The 22,737-nt window shown below is 44.5% G+C and overlaps 1 long non-coding RNA gene across 1 annotated transcript in view; it reads right to left on the bottom strand.

Annotated features, from left to right (window-relative positions):
• LOC120434900 overlaps positions 1-22,718 on the bottom strand; it is a 43,754-nt gene extending 21,036 nt beyond the window's left edge. The window contains exon 1 of the long non-coding RNA XR_005609423.1: positions 22,637-22,718. This is a non-coding gene — a long non-coding RNA (uncharacterized LOC120434900). The remainder of the gene's footprint in view (positions 1-22,636) is intronic.
• Between the last annotated feature and the right edge of the window lie 19 nt (positions 22,719-22,737).

Raw genomic sequence — 22,737 nt, 5'->3', positions numbered from 1 at the left:
GTTTTCCTGTGGATGCCTTTCATATGTTAACTGTGATCGAAAAATACAAAAGATGCAGAGTTTGCAGCAGTAATCACGGCCAAATGTTCACTAACTTTAAACCAGCGAGCGTACACAAAACCGTGCGCGTGGGAAGAGAATATCAATGCACTGTCTGCTTTGTTTCCATTCTCGGTGTTTTTCCAAACCGTTTGCCTCCTCGCTTTATGCTCTAATTTTAAATCTGTTTGGCTTTTGTGGAGGAGTATTGTTCTTTCCTGCACTGTGCTGTTAATGAGTATGGTTAAGAACATCATTATATTTTAAGTATCATTTGGGTGTTCACAGTGGGTGATCTCGACAATAATCTGTTTTCTTGTTTCATATCCAGAGTGACAGCAGTGGGTGCCTCTTTAATACCCAGAAAATCATTAGCGCTGAGAATCTTTGGTATGCTGGAGAGAGAGAGAGGGAGGGAGGGAGAGAGAGGGAGAAATTGTAATGAAGACGTATTAACTACGGGTAATTTGGTTGTTCTTCAGCTCGAGTTTCCCTTCGCTCTGCTAGTTGGTTTTATTTGCATTGATGTCTCCTCAGAAGTAGTTTGCTTCTTGAACAAAGGGGCTGGCGTATGTTAAGTGCTTTTGAAATCACAAGCGTTCCAGCCACGAGGGCTGGGCCTGATGAAAGGGTGTGAAATACAATGTGAAAATCGATTTCGCTATCTTCTCATTTGGCCTTGCCCAAGCACAATTTTATGTCAAAGCAGCAGGCACGGGGCTGCCATGCACACGTGTGTACATGCAATGAAGCACTGAGGAAAGGGCAGGCTGGCTTTAACCGTGGTAAACTCCCGGCGCCAAGCTGCGAACAAAAACGCATTAAGGCTGTTTAGATTTGACATAAAGGCTTGACAATTACAACAAAAAAAAAATAATAGAGCGTGGTGGCATGAAAGCATGCGACTGCACCGTCAGCTTGAAGGCCACCACAGCAAAACACTGAGCCACTTATAGGATACAAAGGTCAAATACTTGATTTTCATTTCCTCAACAACAGATACAATCGCAATACAGTGACACAAATGTGAATGCTGTCATTCATAAAGGAAGATGGGTGGAAAAGGGGGCAAATCGCAGGAAGTCGGGGGTGCTTACATAGTGTATGCACATCATTATGCTCCTCACAATCAGTCAGAGCTGAGCCAGGCTAGCATCATCAATTTCTTTCCATTTCCAGAAAAACTGCTTTTTGTTTTTCCGAATAGCTACGTTGTTGCCATGACTCGGGTCATCCATCCTTTCAACTATCCATCCGTTCCCCGCGTACGTGTCTGCTGAATGTAAATGACAGCTCAATGTCTACGCTGTCACAAAGGGCCACAGAAAGCCGAGGCGACGGAACAACAGTGTGAGAGCTCCACTGTGCAGAACTGGCAGTACCATCTGTGGGCTTGGGTAAACAGGAAGCGCACACAATGAAATTATAAGGCTTTCCCTCCCTCTCTCTCTCTCCTCGCATTTGTGATTAATGGCAGTGATATCTGTCAAGCCGTTTCACCATATTTAACACGGCCACAGCAGTCTGCAGCTGTATTTTTTCCAGCGCAGACAACACGAAAGCAGAAAGTAGCAAGAGACCAGCTCAGTCGAAATACAGATTAATCGCTCCTGCCTATTCTCTCAGCACCTTAACTCAGAGCGCGTCGCACAAAAACAAACAAGTGCACCCAATAATGAGACCGTTTGACATGAGCCAAAACAAGTGATAGGAGACACATTGCGTTTCTCCGAGCTTTGCCCTGCGAGACGAAGACTCTTATTGGTTGGGTGGGATCAGCGAGACTCCAGGTCAGGCAATGAGCTAGGGGAGTCAATTAAAGGAGCTCCATCTTAACAGGGCTGTGATGTGGAGCCATAACAGCGTTATCTTGGCTCTCGCTTGAGGTGGCCAGATCTCTTTTGTGACACGAGCCAAGTAAATAAATAGCCAAATGAGGCCGTACAAAAGCATCGGCAATATCCCAGGGCACCTATTATGCAAGGGGCAGGGGAAAATTATGCCCACAACAAATTGCTAATGATGAGCCAGTGATGTCTTGTTAAGCGACATTGTTTTCCCTCAGATCCCTTTGTGTCTGTGCCGTGTTCTCGATTTAACGAGACACGCAGAAAAGCAGCCGACCATTTTTTCCTTTCTACTCTCTCCGTCTTCTCTCTTTCCTTCTTCTTCCCCCTCTTCGTCTCTCCTTTGCAGTGAACTTGTGTCTGCGTCTCTGTTTTTCCATCCCCTCACATCCGCTGCCACTCAGAGGGCCTGATTTGGCGCATGAGAACATGCTAGAGTGGGCCTGCTCAGCAGGGAAGGGCCTTTTGATGCAGACCCCCCTGGGATCCATCCACTGAACCAGCAGTACGTATCACAGATGTGACAGCTTTCATCTAACAGTTAACTTTTCCTAATTAAAGTCCCAAGTCTAATTACACACTAGCCTATCTGATATTTCTGAGATGGTCATAGCAGTTCTGGGGGTAGAGCCCATCAAAGATCCAAGCGTTGATGATTGGGAGGGTGGGTGTGTTTTTTGGAAGGAAATGGAGCCTTGCTTGCTTCCCCGTGTGGGCTGTGTGCTCACCTGGGTGTGGGGGGCCGCGAGTGCCAAATGGCAAGGCCTCATCTCATTTGCAAAGACGCTGCCCCTGAATGTCGATGTGCAATTATGAATCGGGCAGGAAAAAACTGCTAAAAGAAAAAAAAAATTCCATAATTAGCAAGGCAACTCCAAGCACAAGCGATGGAAATTAGTCCTGCTGTAATAAATTATCCTGTGCATATATTACATGCGACGGGCACCCTCGGGGCCTCCTATTAGCCGTTTTGGCTGTACACTTCTGTGTGTTTGAATAAAGCAGTCACTTCTCTGTTATGGGCCCAATAACAGACATTTCTCCTCAAAACCTCATTTTTTTTACAACTCATCCCCACGGTGTCAGCTGGGTGTGGTCTCTTTGTCTCCATAATACAACATGGGCTATTGCATTCTCTGCACAGCCTCCCAGCCTTCATGGATCCGTAATCATTGGATATTTTGTGTTCTATTTTACATTGATTAGAGTTACCCATTTCTCCCTAGCCATTTTCTCCAGCTCTGATAAACAAATGTGAAATTAGAACCAGTTGAGATGAGCTGGGAGGAAATTTGCATCAAAATAATACAGTGTGCAGCTAACAATCCAAAATCAGATAGCAGCAACAAAAGCTGGCAAATTGCAAATTAAAAGGCATGATGTAAATGGTATTTTGTCATTAAGCTGCAGCAGCCATTTTGAGGGCGGGAAATCGGCGACAGTGGTGGTGAGGCGAGGGGGGGAGGCTCGCGCTGCTGGTTGTGATGAGTCTTATCCAGAGCGATTATTCATACTTGTCCTTCTGCTTGAATTAAAGCAAGAGTGCTGGAGCCAGTTAAAGCCAAATACTTGAATGGCTAGTGAACTCTCACCTTCACGCACATCCATTTAGCTCACAAATGAAAGCCAAGTACAGTCAGTGGAAAGCCATAATGGGTCTTTCTTCTTGCAGAGTGTGGCCATTACATACTAATTTCTTCTGGAGGCTCTTCAGGAATTTAAACACTTGGCTGGAGCTGCCGAGTCTTGTGCTGAGACGAGCCGACCCAACAATGCCAGCACACAAGGTGTTTGTGCCGGTCGCGCTCGTGCCGACTGACCACGATTGTGCTAAACTGGAGGGCTACAGCTTGTTGTCGTATTCAGATAAGGGACTGCATCTCTGTGCAGTGGAGTCTTTTTTTTAAAAATGCCTTTGATTGCTTTTTACTTTTGCTATTCTGAATCTGTGTTTATGCAAAAAAATGAAATCTCTCACACACGTCATGTAACAAAAATCCAAAATGAGATCTGTGCTTTGGAGATTTTCACAGGTGTCACTTCATTTAATCTTAGTGCTTTTAACAAAGCAATTACACTATTTGAACCTTTTCTAAAAAAACAAAACAACACAACATAAAGAGAAATTACTAATCCAATCAGCTGAGACGGTGACTACACTCAATACCTGTTTGAGGAGCTTCGGCGACACTGATGCCGGCCCGTTAGCCGGTGCACATTATGGAAAACTGACCATAACCTTTTGTGCGAGTTGTTGTGGTCCTAGCCATCCATTACCATTATCAACTAGCCCACATTGTTGATGAGTGGTATTTTTGCGCCACATTACCCACTGCACATCAGTAGCACCCAGGAGGCAGTGATTTAATTATGCAATTAGTGTGGTGGATGATTAAATGGCTTAATTAATAGAGGCAGATTGGGAATTTGGCTAGAGTTGACAATATTTAGCTAGCTCACTAGTTTGTGTGGATCTTTCAATAATTAGTCTTTAGCTCTTTTGTTTAGTGTAATGTACTGGTGTATGATGAGAGCGATGATGCTGAGACAGCCACTGAAAGACTTAAATGCCCGACAACAGTCACATTCATTTGGCTAATATGAGTTTCAAGTGACATTCTTTTCAACGTGGCTTTCCACAATAATGGCTAATATTACTGTAAGAGACGTGTTAACTAGCTAATAACTCTACTCAGTGAATCAATAAATATAATTATCTGTTGCCGCACCAAATGTTTCTTGCTCTGCCTTACATGCAGGCTCAGCTGTTCCTGGGAAAGAGTCGGATTTCACACTTCATGCCTGCTTTGGAGTCATTAGATTCCTGTGTTCCCAGGTTTCCTCCTGTGGTTTGAGACTGGATCTTCAGACAGGATTTTTCTCCAGTCGGAGCTTTTCTTGTATTTACTGGATTAGTTCAGCTCTGAGCTCTCTAACACAGCGTAGTGTACACTTGTCCATCTGATTGACGGCCTGCGGGGACTGAGGCAGCGAGTTATTTACTGCTCGTTTGTTTGCTCTCGCGCTGAGATATACAGCGATACCAGATTGTGAGGTAAAGTCAGTGGTGAGTTACACGGGCCTTTGTCAATCACAAATAGTTGTGGCAAAGGCACAATCATTGGAGCATGTCGTCTCCTGAGTCGAGCAGTGCTTGCTGTGAGTGCATATTGTTTGCAGCACTTGACACTGGAGCGTAGGCTGAGAGAAGCCGCTCACTGGCGCTCAGAAGCGTGACGTCGTCTTCCGTGTGGAGGAAGACGACCCCGCCGTCGAAGATGCTACTCAACATAATTACCGCCAGTGCATGACAATTTGTGTTATTTCTTCTTTGACACTGTGTGCGCGTGTGTTTTTTACTGCTGCCTGGAGTGGCGCTTTAATGCTTTAAATCTACACATTCTGACAAGAAACACAGTGCAGTCCACCGTTTTTAACAATTTAACCCCTGTAGCACTGTGAAAGCTATGTGTAGCTTGAACTTTCAGCTCCACTGAGTAAATCCTTTTCATGGATCAATTTAGAAAATGGACCATTCTATTAATTTACTGCAGCACATGTATTGTGTCCAGTCAATCAGACTGTCACTACAGTCACACGGTTGCCAGATATTTCTGTGTCTCACTGCGAGCATAAAGGCAATACAGTAGATATAATTACACTATTTTAATCACATACTCAGCAGTCATAATCAAATGGACAAATTACTAAGTGTGCAATTTTCCATTTGTCTCCACAGAATTGCACTAATAGAGGCTTTAAAGCTGGATATAATTATTTGCTTTTCATTTTGCATGGTTACATTATTCCACTTTATTTTGAGCCTTCTGTCAGTTAATAGTAGTAGTCGGTTGCCGGTCTTACCTCCTAGTCACCCATATTAAATAAAACATTGTATCTCACTCAATAAAAATCCAGTTCTTTGCTCATCCTCAGTTGGGTCACAATTTGGTCACCAGTGAAAATCTAGAAGTCACCAGTGAATTAAAGATGTTTTTTTACTGTATTTATTTTGAGCCAGGTGCAAATACATGTGTGCATTCATTATTTCCAACACATATATAAATATAGATATTTATGCATGTCTATCAGATGGGGAGGAAGCTCTCTTTTATTCTAAATCAGCGCTTTTTCTTTTCTGTGCAGTAAATAAAATCTAAAGCAAAAATCATGCGCTATGCAAGCTGGTGTTTTGAAAGGGTATAGCTATTATAGGTTAGTAACAGCAGCAAATTTCAACTAAAAATCATTGGCCTGTCTTATTTGACTAGTAAAGATTCTCTTTTTATTACCGTGTGCTTACCTACAACTTTAGCTGAAGCGCTAAACGTTTTTTAATTACTTACAAATCAAATCTAGAGTAATAACACATTTAAATAAAGTTTGAAGCTTACAAACAGAGCAGAAAAAATGATTTTTCTGATCACACAGCGTATCCCGCACAGACTACCAGCCCCCGTACAAATCTGAAGCAGGTGTTGCCGCTGTCAGCGGCCTGTCAATCTGCCACACTGTGATTGAGACATCAACCTAATCCATGTTTACACTGTCCTGCATGTGTCACGCCTAGCCGTTAACCACACAGAATTAGGCCGTGTTTGACACCTCCTGCAACCCGCCACTTGAACCCATCATCGACTTCAGGCTCAAAGAGCAGTTCCGGTGCTCTGTAAGCAGTTGCTGCATTGTCAAGGACCCAGAAAGCAAAAATAAAGCAGGAGGCTATAAGGGGATTGGGGTGGGGGCATGTGGGGGGGTGGAAGGAGAAACGATGGATGGCTATGGGTAAGTGCCACTCCTTGAATATCCTCTCCGGCTCCCTTCCCACTCTGCCCCTCTCCTTCTGTCCTTCATTCTCCTCATGTCTCTCCTCCTCCCATCTCTCCCCCATTCTCTCTATCTTCCTCTCCTTCCCTCTCTCTGTTGCTTACTCAGAGAAGCTGCCAGTGTTTGCTTCTCCTTATCCAGGTTTCTAATCCGCCGCCAGTGAAAGAGTCCACTAAATAGGTGCCGTCGAAAAAGGGGGAGAAGGACAGGCAGAACCATTAGAGGGGAGTTTATCAGAGTCGCTCAATCTGTTATCACGCCTGTCCCTCTGTCCCTCCCGCCAGCCGCCACCTCCTTCCTTGTCACAGAGCTACTGATTATAGCCCCAACCAGTCCACACACACACACACACACACACACACACACACACACACACACACACACACACACACACACACACACACACACACACACACACACACACACACAGCCCACCTCTGCGTATATTTGCGCATGTCTGTTCAACAGCTTTGTTGGTGTGCCTTGCCATAAGTGAGCGCGTATGTTATTGTGTACTGCTGCCTGTCAGTTTCTCCACCACCTGCAAATGGCTGCAGCCGAGAATAAATAAAAGCCCCCCTCTTTTCATCAGGGGTGTACTCTCGGTTAACTTCCTGTGCCTGATCACAAAGAGCCCGAGAAATAACATCAAATGTGGAGTATTTCGCTAGAAACCAGAGAGGAGACACCGAGTGTCCCTGAGGGCACTTTGAGGTGCGAAGCGGAGGTGCTCTAAAATATGCCTGCGCTGCTTTGTTGGCACGGGTGCCACTGGGACTGAGAGGGGAGGGCGAGAGTTTACCTAAAGGATAAATGTCAGAGGATCAGCTAAATTAGATCCTGCCTGTATTAAGACATCAACTGCTGCTGAAGTGTGTGGCGTATGTGTGTGCTCTGTGTGTGTGAGAGTCTGTTCCGGAGTGTGGACCTCTGCTCTCAGTCAGACTGCGGTCCAGGCTAAAATGGAGCTCAAAATTGAAGTGGCAGAATAAGCTGTTTCCTAGAGTTTCATCTAGAGCAGAACAAACCAGGAAGGAGGGATAGTCTTCCTCTCACGTCACGCCGTGCAGCAAGGAGAGAACAGACCGTTTCACCAATCGATAGGCGATCACTTCTCTTTATCAAACCTGGCCAAAAAGATTTAATGCCTAAATACCAGCCTCTGATATAAAGTGCATCGGAGCTCCTTGACCAGTGTAGCTTCAGGCATCCTGTGCCTATCTTTGTTTGCCATTAAGGTTATACACGTACACAGTGCAAGTAGTGCTGTGGCCCCTGTGTGTGAGACAGGAAACGGGTCGTCTCTTACACCCCAGGCCCTAAACACAGTACGCCGACTATAACGATACTCCTGGTGTGATGGGTGCCCCGCGGCACACCTCCGACTACCATATTTGTTCTTATATCCGAGGCTACCCAGAACACAGCCCGAGAAACATGCTGACTATCAATTTTATGTGGAAATACAGACGGGAAATGACTGCATTTGGATACGGCTCCTGTAGGTAATTTGCTGCGAAAACATTACAACAGGCTTTATTAGAGTTTGCGTTTCTCAAATGTGGATGTTTCCAGCTTGGTTTATGGGTAACCGGGAAAATGGCTGCTGCCGAGTGACATTTCTGCCACTCCGTCCATGTTCCGTCATTTAGAAGTAATGGCCGTGACCACTGCCTCCGTGTTTACATAGGAGTGGGCTCCCAGCACACAGCCTGTGACAAATTATAAAAGCCGGGCCTCTGTAGCCGGCCTGCATTTCATTAAACTTTAACTTCTCTTATCTGCAGCGACAGAGGATGGAATAATAAAGGCTGACAGGTATCTAAAGATGTATGTTTGGACTAGGGGACAGGAACAGCATGAGAGCCTTAGCCAGCTTTGTCACCAACGAAGGGACATATGTTGTGGGCTATAAAAACTGAAGGCAGATGTTGCTGTTTTACTGAAGCCGGGAGAGGTTGTAGACGCTGATGGTGCTTTGCACATATGTCCACCATGAATAGCTGTCTGCTTCCCGACCAGTGTTTCTGGCTGCTCGCGACACAAAAAAGAAAGAAAACAATTCCAGGTGTATTTTTTATCTGCTCAAACACAGTGAAAATATAGCTTTCAGTAAAAAAACCCTGCGTTATCTTTTGCAGCCCCTCATTTTATATTTTATCTCTGGTTTTTGCTTGTTTTAGCAAAAATATGTAACCAGAGGGAATATATGTGTAATATAAAGTGCAAAGTTCACGTCAGGGAAAAGCTGACATATCTAAACATCTAGAGATAGCAAAAATGCACAAATTTTATATAACAGCTATGCCCTCATATAGGACTCATTTTGGAGAAAAGATGAACATACATTTTAAAAAATGACTGATTTAAAGATTTTTTTTTGACTACGCTGAATGAACGAGTCACAAAAATACTCGAGGTATGCTGTCAGTCATTATTAGCGAGAACAACGCGCCTCAGCCTTGCTTGTCTCTCTCTGGTTGTGTTTTTTCCCCACGCTCAGGCCTCTCTCAAATCCACTCTACACAAAAAGACCCCTCAGAAAAGAAACTTGGATCTCAGGCGTAAGTTGGATGAGGTTTATATCTCAAAAGGACAATGTGGCAAGGCCAACATTAAACCATGTTAAGATCTTCTGAGAGAAGCAGTTGATTGATTCCATAGAACCTTGTTCATCAAGGCCACCAGGTCTGAACCAAAGATATTTGGAATGTGAGGAAGAAAGAGGTAGTTACGGCAACAAAAAGCCGCTGAAGCGGCCTTTGTAAGTATCTGAAAGGACCTATCTACAGCCTTCTAGGCTCTCCCGTTGAGCAGACGAAAGACTACCGCGTAAATAAAAGCCAAGGGTGAGCTCACAACTTTGCCCGCATGAATAAAAATGGCCACAATAACATTACAGATGCATACACAAATAAAGCCAGCCATTCATTTCCTTGTAATACTCGGCAGGCATTTTCTCTTTTATTCAGAGCTGCAGAAGTATACCAATTTCTTGCAGTTCAATTCATAATAAAAATATAAATTCATTTTCTCTCTCAAATTTGGTGTGTTAGCACCGATTGCCTAATGCTATTTTCTCAACCCGTAATATCCAGTTTCAAGACTGACAAGGTTGAGCCGCCAATTTTGAGATTTTCTTTTTGAAACTCTCCATGAAAGGTTGTTTGTTTTGTGTGTGTGTGTGTGTGTGTGTGTGTGTGTGTGTGTGTGTGTGTGTGTGTGTGTGTGTGTGTGTGATAGACAGCTGTGCAAATGCTGTGATAAGGTCAGAAATGGCCTTCCCTGTGGGTGGTGGTGGAGAGTATCCGCCAGCCTGAGGAGTGGACTAGGTGGCTGAGATAGCCTCCTCCTGCAGGCGAGTAGGTCTGGAGTGCTGCTGCTGCTCTCTCCCCCCAGCAGCCATGTCCTGCTGGAGTGAACCCCTTCACCAGAGCTTTGTCTGGGAAGAGAGTAGCCGAAAGGGCCCTCTGACACACTGGACAAGACCCCTCAATATACAAGCGCCACCTCCACAGCCTCGTAACCAATCTTGACTGCAAGCTCGCGCACACAGCACAAAGTCAGCATGCGCACGCACGTGTTTATCTGCTGTTTGGTTTGTGTGATTTTAGGTTTAACAGAGTGCCAAACTAAAACACAAACACAGGAGGCAGAGGCAAGAGCAGACCGCCACCTGCCCCGTTCGCGGCCTATCAAGCTTTCAATGTCCATTTCCAAGAAGAAAACCTCTGCATTCACTGCAAACCAGGGAAGAGAAAAGAAGCGAGATAGACTTGTATACTGCCTGAGTAAGTTTTAAATAGTTCTTTATCTACAGTGGGTTTTTTTGACTGTGTCCATGGAGGAAAAATAGAGATGTAATCAATAATGTACAGCCTTGAAAATGGCTGTAAACAGATGGCCTATTGAAAAGAAGCATGTTTTCACCTTCTCCCCTCCTATATTTGTGTTTTCTAATTTACAATCAAAAAAAGGAAGAAGTTTTCTCCATCGCCGAGCTTTTGCCCGCATTTGTTCCTGAAAAGAGATTGCAAATCTTCTAGTCAATACCAGCGCGCAATTGTCTTTCACGTTATCATAAATAATAAGCCACCTCTGCTCGTCTCTCAGCAGACATTTTCCCCACAGATAACTCACACCATGTGACACGAGGCGTGACAAAGCCCACAGTGTGACATATGTAGACCAACGGAGAGAGGAAAAAAAGAAGAACGAAGGAGGAGTGTGAAAGAGGAATGCAGTATAATGTATAGTGGTTTTGTCCAGGTAACCGTTGGCTTAAATGCAGCTGTGACACATTTGAAATTGGCCCTGGCCTGCCCACAAAGACGGAAAGAGGCGCTGCAAGCACTAGCCAATCCATACTCTCCAGACACCTGCTCGGCTTGGAGAATCCTCAGATATTGACCTTCAATTCAGCCGGTATTCAGAGTTGATGAAAAGAGATAAGCACTCTAATCTGTCCGCCGTCTTCGCGCTCCCATTTATCGACTAACTGACACAGACTTATTTTAGCACTGCCTGCACGCTGTCGCCACATGCCAGTGTGATACATAAACCTAATAGATGTTTATTTGAAAAAGGCTAATATGAAAATTGCTTCTAAAGACACATGAATCAATTTTCAAAACCAAACATAATTGGATATTCTGAGGCACTTATTAAATGTGAATTGGTCCGGGTCTTCTCGTCTGTCAGAGAAGTCTCTCCCTCCTCTTTGCTGTGTTTCCTTTTGTGACATGTTATTATGCTCCGTCTCCCTCGGTCAGTTGCCTGCCACGGGGAAAAAGGCTTTAAAATCTCAACGGAGGAGTGTTAAACCAATGAGTGCATACGATGCCTGAGCTCTAATGTGCACGTGTGTTTGCGTGCACAAATAAATTTACGCGTTCTTATGTTCCGGTAGGTCCTTTTGTTACCCCTCCCGACGACATCCTACATTTTCACATGACAGTTGTAGGCTGGATGTTAGAGCCACTTGACAATGAGTAGAGGAGTAGGAGGAAGTGCTTACTGAGATCCTTTGTAGAGGACAGCGATGCCTACATGCTGGCGGTGTCACAAACCGGCTGCGAAGGCGACCGCGCGGACAGAGCCGCGCGTTGATCGAAATGTGCAAAGATTACTGGAAAGATTCACGCACACCTGACTACACATGGCCACGCATCCCATATCAGAGAGCCATCCGGTCATTTTCATATTCATATTTACATGTATATGAGAGTCGGCGCATCCCAGGAATACAGATCTATTTAAATTCGGAATCCGTAAATACCCACCTCCGGAGAGCCAGGAGAGGCGGAGAGAGGGGAGGAAGAGGCCAGTATATTTATTTGAGTGACATTGTCTAAATTGAAGTTTGACACTCTTCACCACTCTAACCTTTATGCAAATGTGAAAACATCTATATGTGATGGACAGAATTCAATTAACTGAGATGACAGAAAATAATCTAGTGAACTGAATACATCATGCAGTTGAAAGGTAACATAATCATCCCGGTAGGAAAGGGTTGGAGGGTGGGTGGGGGTGTCGGCGCCAGAGAGACAGAGAGAGAAAGAGAAGGAGAGAGAGGAGAGGAGAGGGGGTGGAGGAATGGGAGGGAGGGCGCAGAGGAAGTAGAAGATAGAGCCCATTTCTCCGTCGTCTTATCGAATGGCACAAGCTCTATTTCTCCAAAGCGGAGTCTTCAGTCCACTAAACTCTTGATCTCAAATGAGAGACCCTGGAACACTGTTGCTAAGCAATTAGGGGGGCTTATTGAGCCGCTGATTCTCGCCGCTCAGTGTCCATCATTACAATTTCTCCTCACCTCATAGACTTCCATACTGATGAACAGCAGCCAGCGCCCAGTGGCCGCACACAAGAAAATGGGCTCCTCCGGCAAGGCTGCAAATTACACCGCCTGCACGCCGCCACCCTCATTTCACCCGATAGTGCCCCAAAACAACTGTTGCTGCCTGGACCCCGGAGGTGTGCTTGGTTGAGAAAGAGTGAGAGAAAACACAGTCTGCAAGCACCAAGTGCTTCCTTTACCTCCGATTCCACATTAAAACACAAAAATCACACGTCTAAAGTGATTGAAATCGCATCAAAATTTGCATGGATAGCTCACATAAACAACCCATATTATCTAACAATTAGCTCTCACAATAGAAATCAGTGCAGTGAGCAAGCAGAGGGGTGGGAGAAAGCAAAGAAACCGCCAGCACTTTGGCGAGCTGTCGGCCAGATGGGGGCACCCTTAACCAAGTTATGAGAAATCATGCTACATTAGAGGGGGCAGATTGCCACAGTAAAACAAGCATGTGCAGAGGACCGGGGATGTTTGTGGCCGTACTTAAAACTATTCAGAACAACATATGGGACGCCACAATGAGCACCTACACATATTTAACTCAAGAGGAAACGTTGCCCAAAAAACTCAACGTGCCATCAATTCAGAATCCCGTTTCTTCTCTAAGTTTTTATACCAGTATGCTAATATGCACCGAAACACATTTTCAGTGTATTTTCTCTGAGGCTGCTGGAGAAGCCTGTGGTGGTGTGCCGAGTGACGACACTAGGTGGCTCTGTGCACTGCTAGTGGTCCTGAAGAGCCTCTCGGTTATACTGGATTGCTTCTGTGTTTGCATACTGCTTATTTTTACAAAAGCTTTGAAATGAACTGGAACAGAAAATACACAGTGCTTATATGCTGTCTAGAGTACAGTACATTTATTTAATTCAGTAAATAACAATGCAACGTGAGTCAGGAAGCGTGCAAGTTGGCAATCTCGGATAAATACAAATCTCCATCTTTTACACGTGTCTAGAAAGCCGTACCACAAACTGCCGCCGTAATGGATGGTTAAGTGACTGCTCACCAGATCTCTTACATATAATATAAGTTCCATTAGCCCGGAAATGGCTACTGTATGGCATTCAATTAAATATAGCCTTTCAAAGAAACCCACGGCAAGCAATTTAGAGTGTGGTAACATTTGAAGCTTGTGTGAGGTTACTAGTGCTTTTAACTACTGCACCCACTGCACTGACTGTTAATTAACATATTTAGAATGAAGTAGATTTGCCATGCACTAATCATTCTCTAATTCACTAAGAACTGTAGCCTTTCAAACACTGGACAGTAATCAGTGTGCCCGGCCTAAACATTACATAATCTGTAATTATGTTTCACTGAAGGGAGAAATATATAAATAAGTGTACGTGAATTAGCAGAAGCCCGTTGATGTGATTGGTTAATGGATGCCTTTACGTGTTGTGAAGTCTGGGTCTGTTTGCCATGTATAAAGCGGAATACACTTTGTGACCTAAAATAGACACATTCACGAGGATGTTAGAGAGGGAGAGTCAGAAGATGGCGAGTGCTCTCAAGTGCTCTCAGCTAGTTTCAATACTGATTCAAAATATCATGTTTCGCGCTTCCTGGAATGATTTATTAGCCGCATGCAAACTGCGATCTCCATATGGACTAATAAGGAACGCGTGAGAAATATCACTGATGCAGCACTAGAACCACCTCGCCCTGTATGGTGCAAGGGGTGGGCCTGTCCCAGAGGCACCGGTGCACCATGGGTAATGTTTTGACTCCTCAGGTATAATGAGGGAGCTGTGGCTCAGCTGCTGAGAGAGAGAGTGGCAGCACTCCAGCTCTGACCCCCTTCTAATCCCGGGAAACCCATCCTGGGCCGACTGCTGCCTCGCTTGCAGCTTTAGGGTTTGAGGAGCGAATTGACAAGACTGTTGCTGCTCGGTCTCAGAGAGGACCAGGAGATTCCATGTACCTGTGCCCATTAGCAGTTTAAACATCGGCCTTACTCTTGACTGTCCTACACAGCTATCATCCTCTCGTCTCTCACAGCTCTTACGGGATCACTAAGAATAAATGAGATCTTTGCTAATGCATTTCATTTTACAGTTAAAACAAACCCCCTCGGTTTGTTACTCACGTGCAATCTTTGCCCAGCATATAAAGCTACACAACAGCAGAAAGATTTAGCCCTTTTTATCTCTCAGCATTTCTCATCTGTGGCAGAATTAGCCATGCAAACCGAGGCTGTCGAATCAGAAAATGTAAAGTCAAACTTCATAGCAGGAAGGCAATCAGCGTATGTTTTGCTCATGACCCGGGCAGACAAAAACTGAAGCAAAGCTGCTCGGCATTATTAATTATTTGTGCAGAAGTAGTTAGTTGTTATCAAGACTTTGGTTACATGAAACTTAGGTGCTGTGAGCATCAAACGTGCACATATTCTGATTGAAAGAGGACCAATAAACAGAAAACTTTCTGGGGGCTGAGATTTATGTATTTTTTAACATCGCATTACTTCCATCCCCGAGGCCTGCGGTTCCATCACATACACATTAGGGGAAGATCACACAGCAGGCAGGCAGGCCTCTGCTGTACTGGCTGTTGTCAGGTGACTCTCTCTGCAGCTTCGGCGGCGGCAGATCCCAGCAGGGGACATTGCTGATTGCTGACCACGCACACAACAATATCGCCTGTGAACCCATTGCTCTGTGGCCGCCCCGGCTTTGATGCGACATCTAATTGGCCGAGATGAACTGTTGCTGTGGCAGCTTGAGACCCGGCTTCACTGTAAGCCAGTCCACACAGTCGCTGTCTGCATTTAATTAGGTCCCCTCTGCCTCTTGTGTGTGTGTGGACTGCATGCGTACGTGCACAAACTATATCGATATGTACATCTGACTTTGTGTTTTCAACCACTTCTCTGTGACTGTGTGTACGTGCACTTGTTTGTAGCATTAAAAATATCAATTTACTGTTTGCTGTCACCAAGCAGACAGGTGCAATTGCGATTTCACAACAAAAGTAGTAAAAGTACAAAGGAGGTGCATCCTTTTAGAGCCTGATGTGATTACTGTATGGAAGATTTAGGATGGAGAGGTTTGGGGCTTTATCGCCTGGTGGTTTGTTTTCTCAGTTATTAACGTAGCTCGCAGTACTAGTGATCGGGTTGGACATTGACAGGGTGCAGTCGAGCAGAAGAAAGAGTGAAGGGTGTCATAGCGGTTTGTTTTCACAGACCCTTCACTTCTCAGCGTTTGGTGATGGGTCTGGAGCCTGTTGTCACCACAGAGAGGCTGTGTGTGAGTGGCGCTTTGTTTAACTTCCTCTCAGTGCTGGAGAAACCAGCAGGGCCTGGTAATGAGTCTGCAAACAGGACTCACGAGGAAAAGAAGCACGCTCCTCTTTGCTAATTGCACAGAGAGAAAGCAACGTGTTGCGTATTTTAGCACAAGACGTTTATGGCCGTGTGCTGCGATTTATCGTGAAAAGTTACGAGAGTACATAAAGCGCTCATACCTAACAGCTAGAAATTCGTGTTGCACACCGGCTGACATTTTCATGTTAAAAACAAGGGCAATTTCAGAAAGTGAGTTGCTTTGTTTATTTGCATAAAATTGAAGAAAAAACACAAAGTATCATGAGTCTCAGCTTGTGCTAAACTCACCAGTGCACAATAACTGATTATGGCAAATTACTATCCCTGTACGAGCTCCCGAGAATCTGCTCTCCGTGCTGTATGCAGCCCTGAAGCAGGGGAAGAGAAATTGTTCCACCCAAGTACCATAAAAACAGATTGGAAGCTCGGCACTGTGAATTAGCTGCACAGGAAGCCCCCTAAACCCCCTGTTTTATTCATGAGCATGAAGGCTATCGGAGTCTAAGAAACCCCTGTGGTTTTGCCCGCTACATCAAGGTTGCATGCCGCGTCCATGGAAGGTTGCATTTTTTTTTAAACATGCCACGCTGACGCCACAGTAAAAAGCATTACAGATTAACTGCTGCTGTCATTTGAAAGTATATAAACATGCGCTCCACTCTTCAGTCTAATGCATAAAGCCGCGCTGAAAGATTTTAATGAGCAAACTTTCATTCAACTCATGAAATCCTGCTCAAAATGTCCCCAAGTTACATTTTGGGCTTCACAGCTTTGTTTGGGCAACAAGGAGAAAACGAAGTGAAGGAGGGGAGTGGAGGAACTTTGTGCAACTGTTGAGGAAATGCATTGTTGCTGGTAATCCTTTGGAAATTGAAATAGGGAGAGGCGGTGGCTCCCAGGGGAGACTGATACAGTGGACACACATACAGTACGGTACCAAAGCACGGTGGAGCCTGAGGAGGTGGAGGCAGCCATAGGGGCTACGCTGAATTGGGGCCAAGCAAAAGGAAGGTGAATAGGCCACATCTGCCAAAACTGCAGAGGAGGGTGTGAGAAAACAAAAAAAGGGAACTTGTTCAACTTAGCAGTGCCTCATGCAGACTAGTTTAGCATGTAATTATGACAATACTTGAATCCCCACTTCAGTTTAATGTGATGGCACAAACAGAACCTAAAAATATGACAACATGCACACATGCATTCGAATTCATAATGAGGCGGTCGCTATAATAAATGCATGGGTGTTTGTGACTTTATTTTGAAAAATAGACAGTGTTTCTCAGTAAACAGAATATACTTATACATTATATCTAAGCAACGTTTACACCCACGTGCTTGTCACAAATACGGTTCTCCAGCCAGACTGCAAAGGCTGAAAAACAGGCTTTTAAATTGCCTTTAACAAGCACAGAATCAGATGTAAACAACTTGCTTTAGCAATGAGCAGGGAATTAATTTGTCTATTATGCTAATGAACTAGCAATAATAAAGAAGTTGCTACTATGACAAGAAGAACCCAGCGGGAGGCCATTTATTGCATTTCCTCTTTAGAATCTCCTCGAAACCTATTAGATGTTTCTCACAGCGTCAGGCCAGAGTATATGTAAAATTCAGAGCCATGTGTCCTTGTTTACTTGGTTTGTCAGGGCGCCAGCATTTCCTAATTGTCCTCTCTGAATTTAGCAACTTGGTCTCTTGTCATTACGGTGGCACTGAAGTCCTAATGAGTGGAATTGTTATCTGAAAGATGGCCCCCTTTTTCCCTGCTGCGAAAGCACATTAGATCCAGACAGCTCATTTCCATTCCCCCTGTCATCTCTCTAGAAATGACGTGCAGTGCTTGAAACTGTTTATTTCCAAATTCAGACCTCCTCCGCGGCAGCCATCGGCTTCAATTACCAGTTTTTCCTGAGCGGAGCCATCAGGCAGCCTGACACTGAGGTCCAACCTAATTCCCACCTTCTCCAAAGTCAAGAGCATAATGTGCAGATAAAAAAGGTGGAAAATAGCCTGCCGCTCATTAGCATGCAGCGCCTGTCTGTTCATTTGCTTGCTGCGAATGAAAGTTCTGACACTCAGCGCCTTGTGCAATACGAGAATAGTCCTCTTCAGACTGCCTCGTGTCCTTACTGCCACGGAAAGGTCATCGGCAGAGGTCTGCGCTCGCCAACCTGGCTCACCGCTCTTCACTGGCCCACCTGGGAGAGGGGTTAGCTGGGGGTACTGATTCAGGGAGAACCTCATTACCTGCTGAATCAACATATTATTGCCATGTTTCACCCAGCCGATTGTTTACAAGTGTCTTTAGTGCGGGCAAAAGCCTGCTCTGGTGGGCCATGACCGCATTCATTAGTCCCTGACCCTGGTGATTATGTGTTATCTGATACGCTGCTGTCTGGCTTGGCCGCATGAGCAGGGCCACTGGCCTGCATTGGCCTGGGCCCATTACAACCCCTCTCTTTTTGCACTCTCTGCTATTCTCTCCCTCTCCCCCTCCATCCCTCTTTCCCTCTGTCTGTGCTCCCTATGAATGTATCCATTAGCCTGGCGATGTGTAAATTGTTTTCACCTGCACCACGGGCAGATGGGGAGCAGTGTCTCTGTCGTGCTTTCCTATGCATGAGCTTTCTAATCAGAGAAAGGCGATTCCCTTGTTTCTTCCCAGAACAAGGTGCGCTTACGTGAGCGTGCACACATACATTATATACACACAGCACCGCAGCCGTGTGCTCGCACTCACAATTTGCAATCAATATGCATGCTGTGTAGTGGGGATATTGGTGCAGTGGTAGCGGTGACAGGGTTCATTACAGGAGCTCACCTTACAACACTGTGATGGCTTAATACTGAGGAGAGGGCCTGGGCCCTGGGCTGATCCTTGCCGCTGCCATTCCCAATTTCAGGTTGAATTGAAGGATAATTTGACCTGGAAGACTAAACCCACATAAGCGCAATGACTTCCAATTGCAGTGTCAACTGAGTGTGACCTACAGAACCGACAGGAGAGGATGTCCCTCACGCAAACAAATAAAGCATTTTCTAATGCCTTAATGTGGATGTGACGTGTGCCCTGTGGGCCTCTCCTGGAGGATTGGGTCAAATGGGCCATCCAGGACTGGATTGGCTCTTCGGGTTTAGGGAAGAGGCGCTCATTTACTCAACTGTCTCTTCTCAGCTCTGCTGTTCCTTCAAAGAAAAAGTTACCAATCATATTAAAAAACTACTGCTTCTTGTGAAACAGTGGCAACATCCATATAAATGCCTGAACCGAGGTTTTCAAGCAGAACATGGCATTTTTAAGGATGATCAGTGCTACTCACTTGAGCTGTTTCTGCATTTAAGCAGCAAGATATGAAAAATGATCCTCCAAATGCTTTAAAGATAATAAACCCTGTTTGGGAATATGCACTGAATAATAGAAACTATGCCAAACCTTTAAACAGAACTAATAACATAAATGTTGAAGTACAAACGAGGTGTTTGAAGAGGTTTCAGAACCTTTTCTGAACCTTGCAGGGGAATACCTACAATCAGTGTAATCAATTCAAAACCTCAGTAAGCCTGACACAAACAGTGAGACGAGACAAGCTATCTACTTTTATTCACCACTCAGCAGCTGCTCACTAGCGCCAAACCTAAGCTAGCAAACATGGAGGAGCATGAGAGGGCACTGTCGTAACAAGGCCAGGCATCAGCATTACCAACCAGGACAACGACATAACAGCAAACATCAAGTCCTGGCTGTCAGCCATCTGACCTAAACAGCCCAGCCCACATGAATCTCTTCATCTGACAACCACACACACACTGCCCCCGTTTGCCGCCGTGTGCCACACCGCTGCTCCTATCAGCTGTCGGTCAAACTCCAGACTCAAAGACTCTTGTCAAACTGTGAGATGATCCTCTCCTTCCTGTCTCTGTCGCCCACTGACTGCAAACATGTGAAAATGACAGACAAGAGTCTGGGTGACACTGGTAGAGGACGCCCAAGGAAAAGAATAAAAGTATAAACAACACGGAGAATGAATCCACTCTGCAAAATACAACATCACAAGGCCTACATGTGCTAACAACAACAAGCCACTGTCATTAGAGCTTGGAGTCTTTGTTCAAAACCACAATGAAGCATTGTGCTCTCAGACAGCACTCGAGACTGCCCTGATGTTTATTCAGATAACCACCAAGTGGAGCAACGTGGTGAATCTGATCTCCTCGCCTAAACTCAGTAACAGAACAGACAATATCCACAGAGCAGAAAAAAGAAAAAGTTTAAAGGAACAACTCAGCATGTGAAAAAAGTTGCACAATGTATTAACGCGGCTTAGCGCACCCTCTTAGCGTTCAATTTCTTCTCAAGTCGCAACCGAAAAGGCAAGCATTGGAAACTAGTTCCCCTCCATCCCATTCCATTTCGTCAGCTTTCTTTTCCATGAAATTATAAAGGGGATTTGTTGCAGCTTTTCATCCACTTGATAGCACTTAACTAATTGCTGTCCTCTCATAGACAAAAACGTACTTGCAAAATATCGACACACAAATAAACTGCACGCGGGCACACGCGCAACACATAAAGATCTGTCTGTGATATTTTGTATCCTTTTCAAATTTAATCAGGCCTGATTTTGAACAGATACTACTAATATCATCCTCCGGACACGTTTAATCTTTTTAATATACCTTTGTGAAAATAAAACTATACCTGTGCCAACCACAAGAGCCTGCTTTTTGAAATGATTATAAAAGCCCGGTCAAATCTCTTTCACTGCTGGTATCAGCCAATTATAGAAACAAGTGACCATTGAATTAACACGTGGAACTTGAAAGCTTTTGCACTCTGGTGCAGAATGCTCTCTGGAAAAAAATATGTCAGACCTTAATTTGTAATTTCACAGGGAGTCAGCTGAGTTGTGGGCTTTTACAGAATGGAGGCACTGCACATGTTCAAATGTGCTGATCAATGTCACAGTTCTTTCTGAACATTTTTAAATGCTATCCGGACAGAGCTGTGAATGAATAACAAATGTTCCGACTAAGTTCATTTGAAACTTGCCACAATAGGCAACTTCAGTGGATTTTTTTTTTTGCCGCAGATGAGAGTTGAGGATTTGCATTAACCCCAAACACTGCTTCAGTATCTAAGTGATAGTGAAAGGAGTGAAGGGAGAGCCATTAAAACCAGAGCTGTGGAAGAACAGCCACAAAAGACAGATAAACCCAACACCACAGAGAGGTGAGCCAACTGTTCCAAGTCTTGCACAAGGGGAGGAAAAAAGGGGAGGGAATGGAGAAGATAATTTAGCATTTGTGTAAGCTGTTTATCAAATTATTAACTGCACAGATGTTTCTGACTAGCTGGGGGGCTGAACATGGGCTCTGCCAGGCAGGGGGAACAAAGGTCTGAAGGATTCGACGGAGATGTGCACTGAATATCAATTTAATTTACTAGCTGTTAATTCTCATGCAAATTGTGACCTCTGTTAGGGCATATCAATGGCCATACAGATTGTATGTTTGCACAGGAGCAGCAGAGAAAGACAGTGTGCAGAAACTGTATAAAACTACAAAGAGTAAAAGTAAACTATATTTTCTTGGGCCCTTCATGCAATAAGATTTGAAAAATGGCACCTTTTTGTTTACATTGATAAGCACTTGTTTAAACTATTACTACTTTATCAAAATAATGGTTTTATTGTTGCAGCATTTTGGACTATATACTTTTTTCCTAACTAGGAAATAACTATACTGTGGATAATTCACTGTAAAGCTAATGTTGTTTAAGAGATATGTGGAAGGGAATGCATTATAGATTAGAAAAAGGGAAATCTGAATTTATTCAGTGCACCTGTTATTTCATAACTCACCTGGATGAATTAAGTAAAAAGTTCAGTTCAGAGTTTTCACCTCAATTTGGTGTGCGATCTAACACTGGGGCCTTGTATATCTGGATATTACAAAGATATTAAACGGTGGTCGCAAATGTAGTCTGCATTGGGAGGCCACAATCTGCTGAAAATAATCACGAATGCATGTATGACACCCAACAAAGACTGATCACAGGCATCAACCTTGGCTGAGCTCAGCTGGAACGGCAGTGCTGCAAGTCTCATTTTCTTCATCACCTCCAAAGCACTGCCTTCCAGCTCTCCACGGCACAAACAAAAAGCCTGGCAACAATATCAATTATACATGCAGGAGGCAAACAAGGGGATGTATTTCACAACAAATAGCCTCATAGAGAGATACTGAATGGGGTAGATTAGCATTAGAAAAGAACAACAAAACTCCCCAGTTCAACAGATAAAGAGCAGTTTGATGGGACTGGAATTGGGGAAATTGGCTGATTAGGGTGTGCATTTGAAGGAGCTGTCAATTTCAGTATCCCAGCAAGGACATGTAGTGCTGTCGCTTTGAGAAAATGACTCAGTCAAAACATGACATTCTGAGAAATGTCAGCGATGAACCTTGATAATGCAAGACAACATCTGGGGATGATGCACAGCAACCATCAGAGAAAATCAGACATCAGTGTGTGTGTGAGAGAGCAGGGGAAGCTTATCAAATAAACGACAGACGTTTGATGGCTGGTATCTAGCCCAGACGGGTTAGAAACTCTGATAAATAAACAGAAATGACATTTAAACACCTTTACGAACATCTGTGCGTCTTTCTAAATAAGGGCGATTTCTGTTCGGGCAAATACTCCAAATGCGCTGAAAAAGAAATTCTTACCCAACATTTAGTCGAATTTTCCTTTCATTACTACTCTCGGATTTAATTCGTGCACGTCTCCGCGCTCCAACCACGTGTTCTCTGTGTTTATCCGCAAGGAT

Source organism: Oreochromis aureus, linkage group 19, assembly GCF_013358895.1.
Source record: "Oreochromis aureus strain Israel breed Guangdong linkage group 19, ZZ_aureus, whole genome shotgun sequence".
NCBI lineage: Eukaryota > Metazoa > Chordata > Actinopteri > Cichliformes > Cichlidae > Oreochromis > Oreochromis aureus.
The sequence above is the reverse complement of the archived record's forward strand: the minus strand, read 5'-3'. Positions and strand labels throughout refer to the sequence as shown.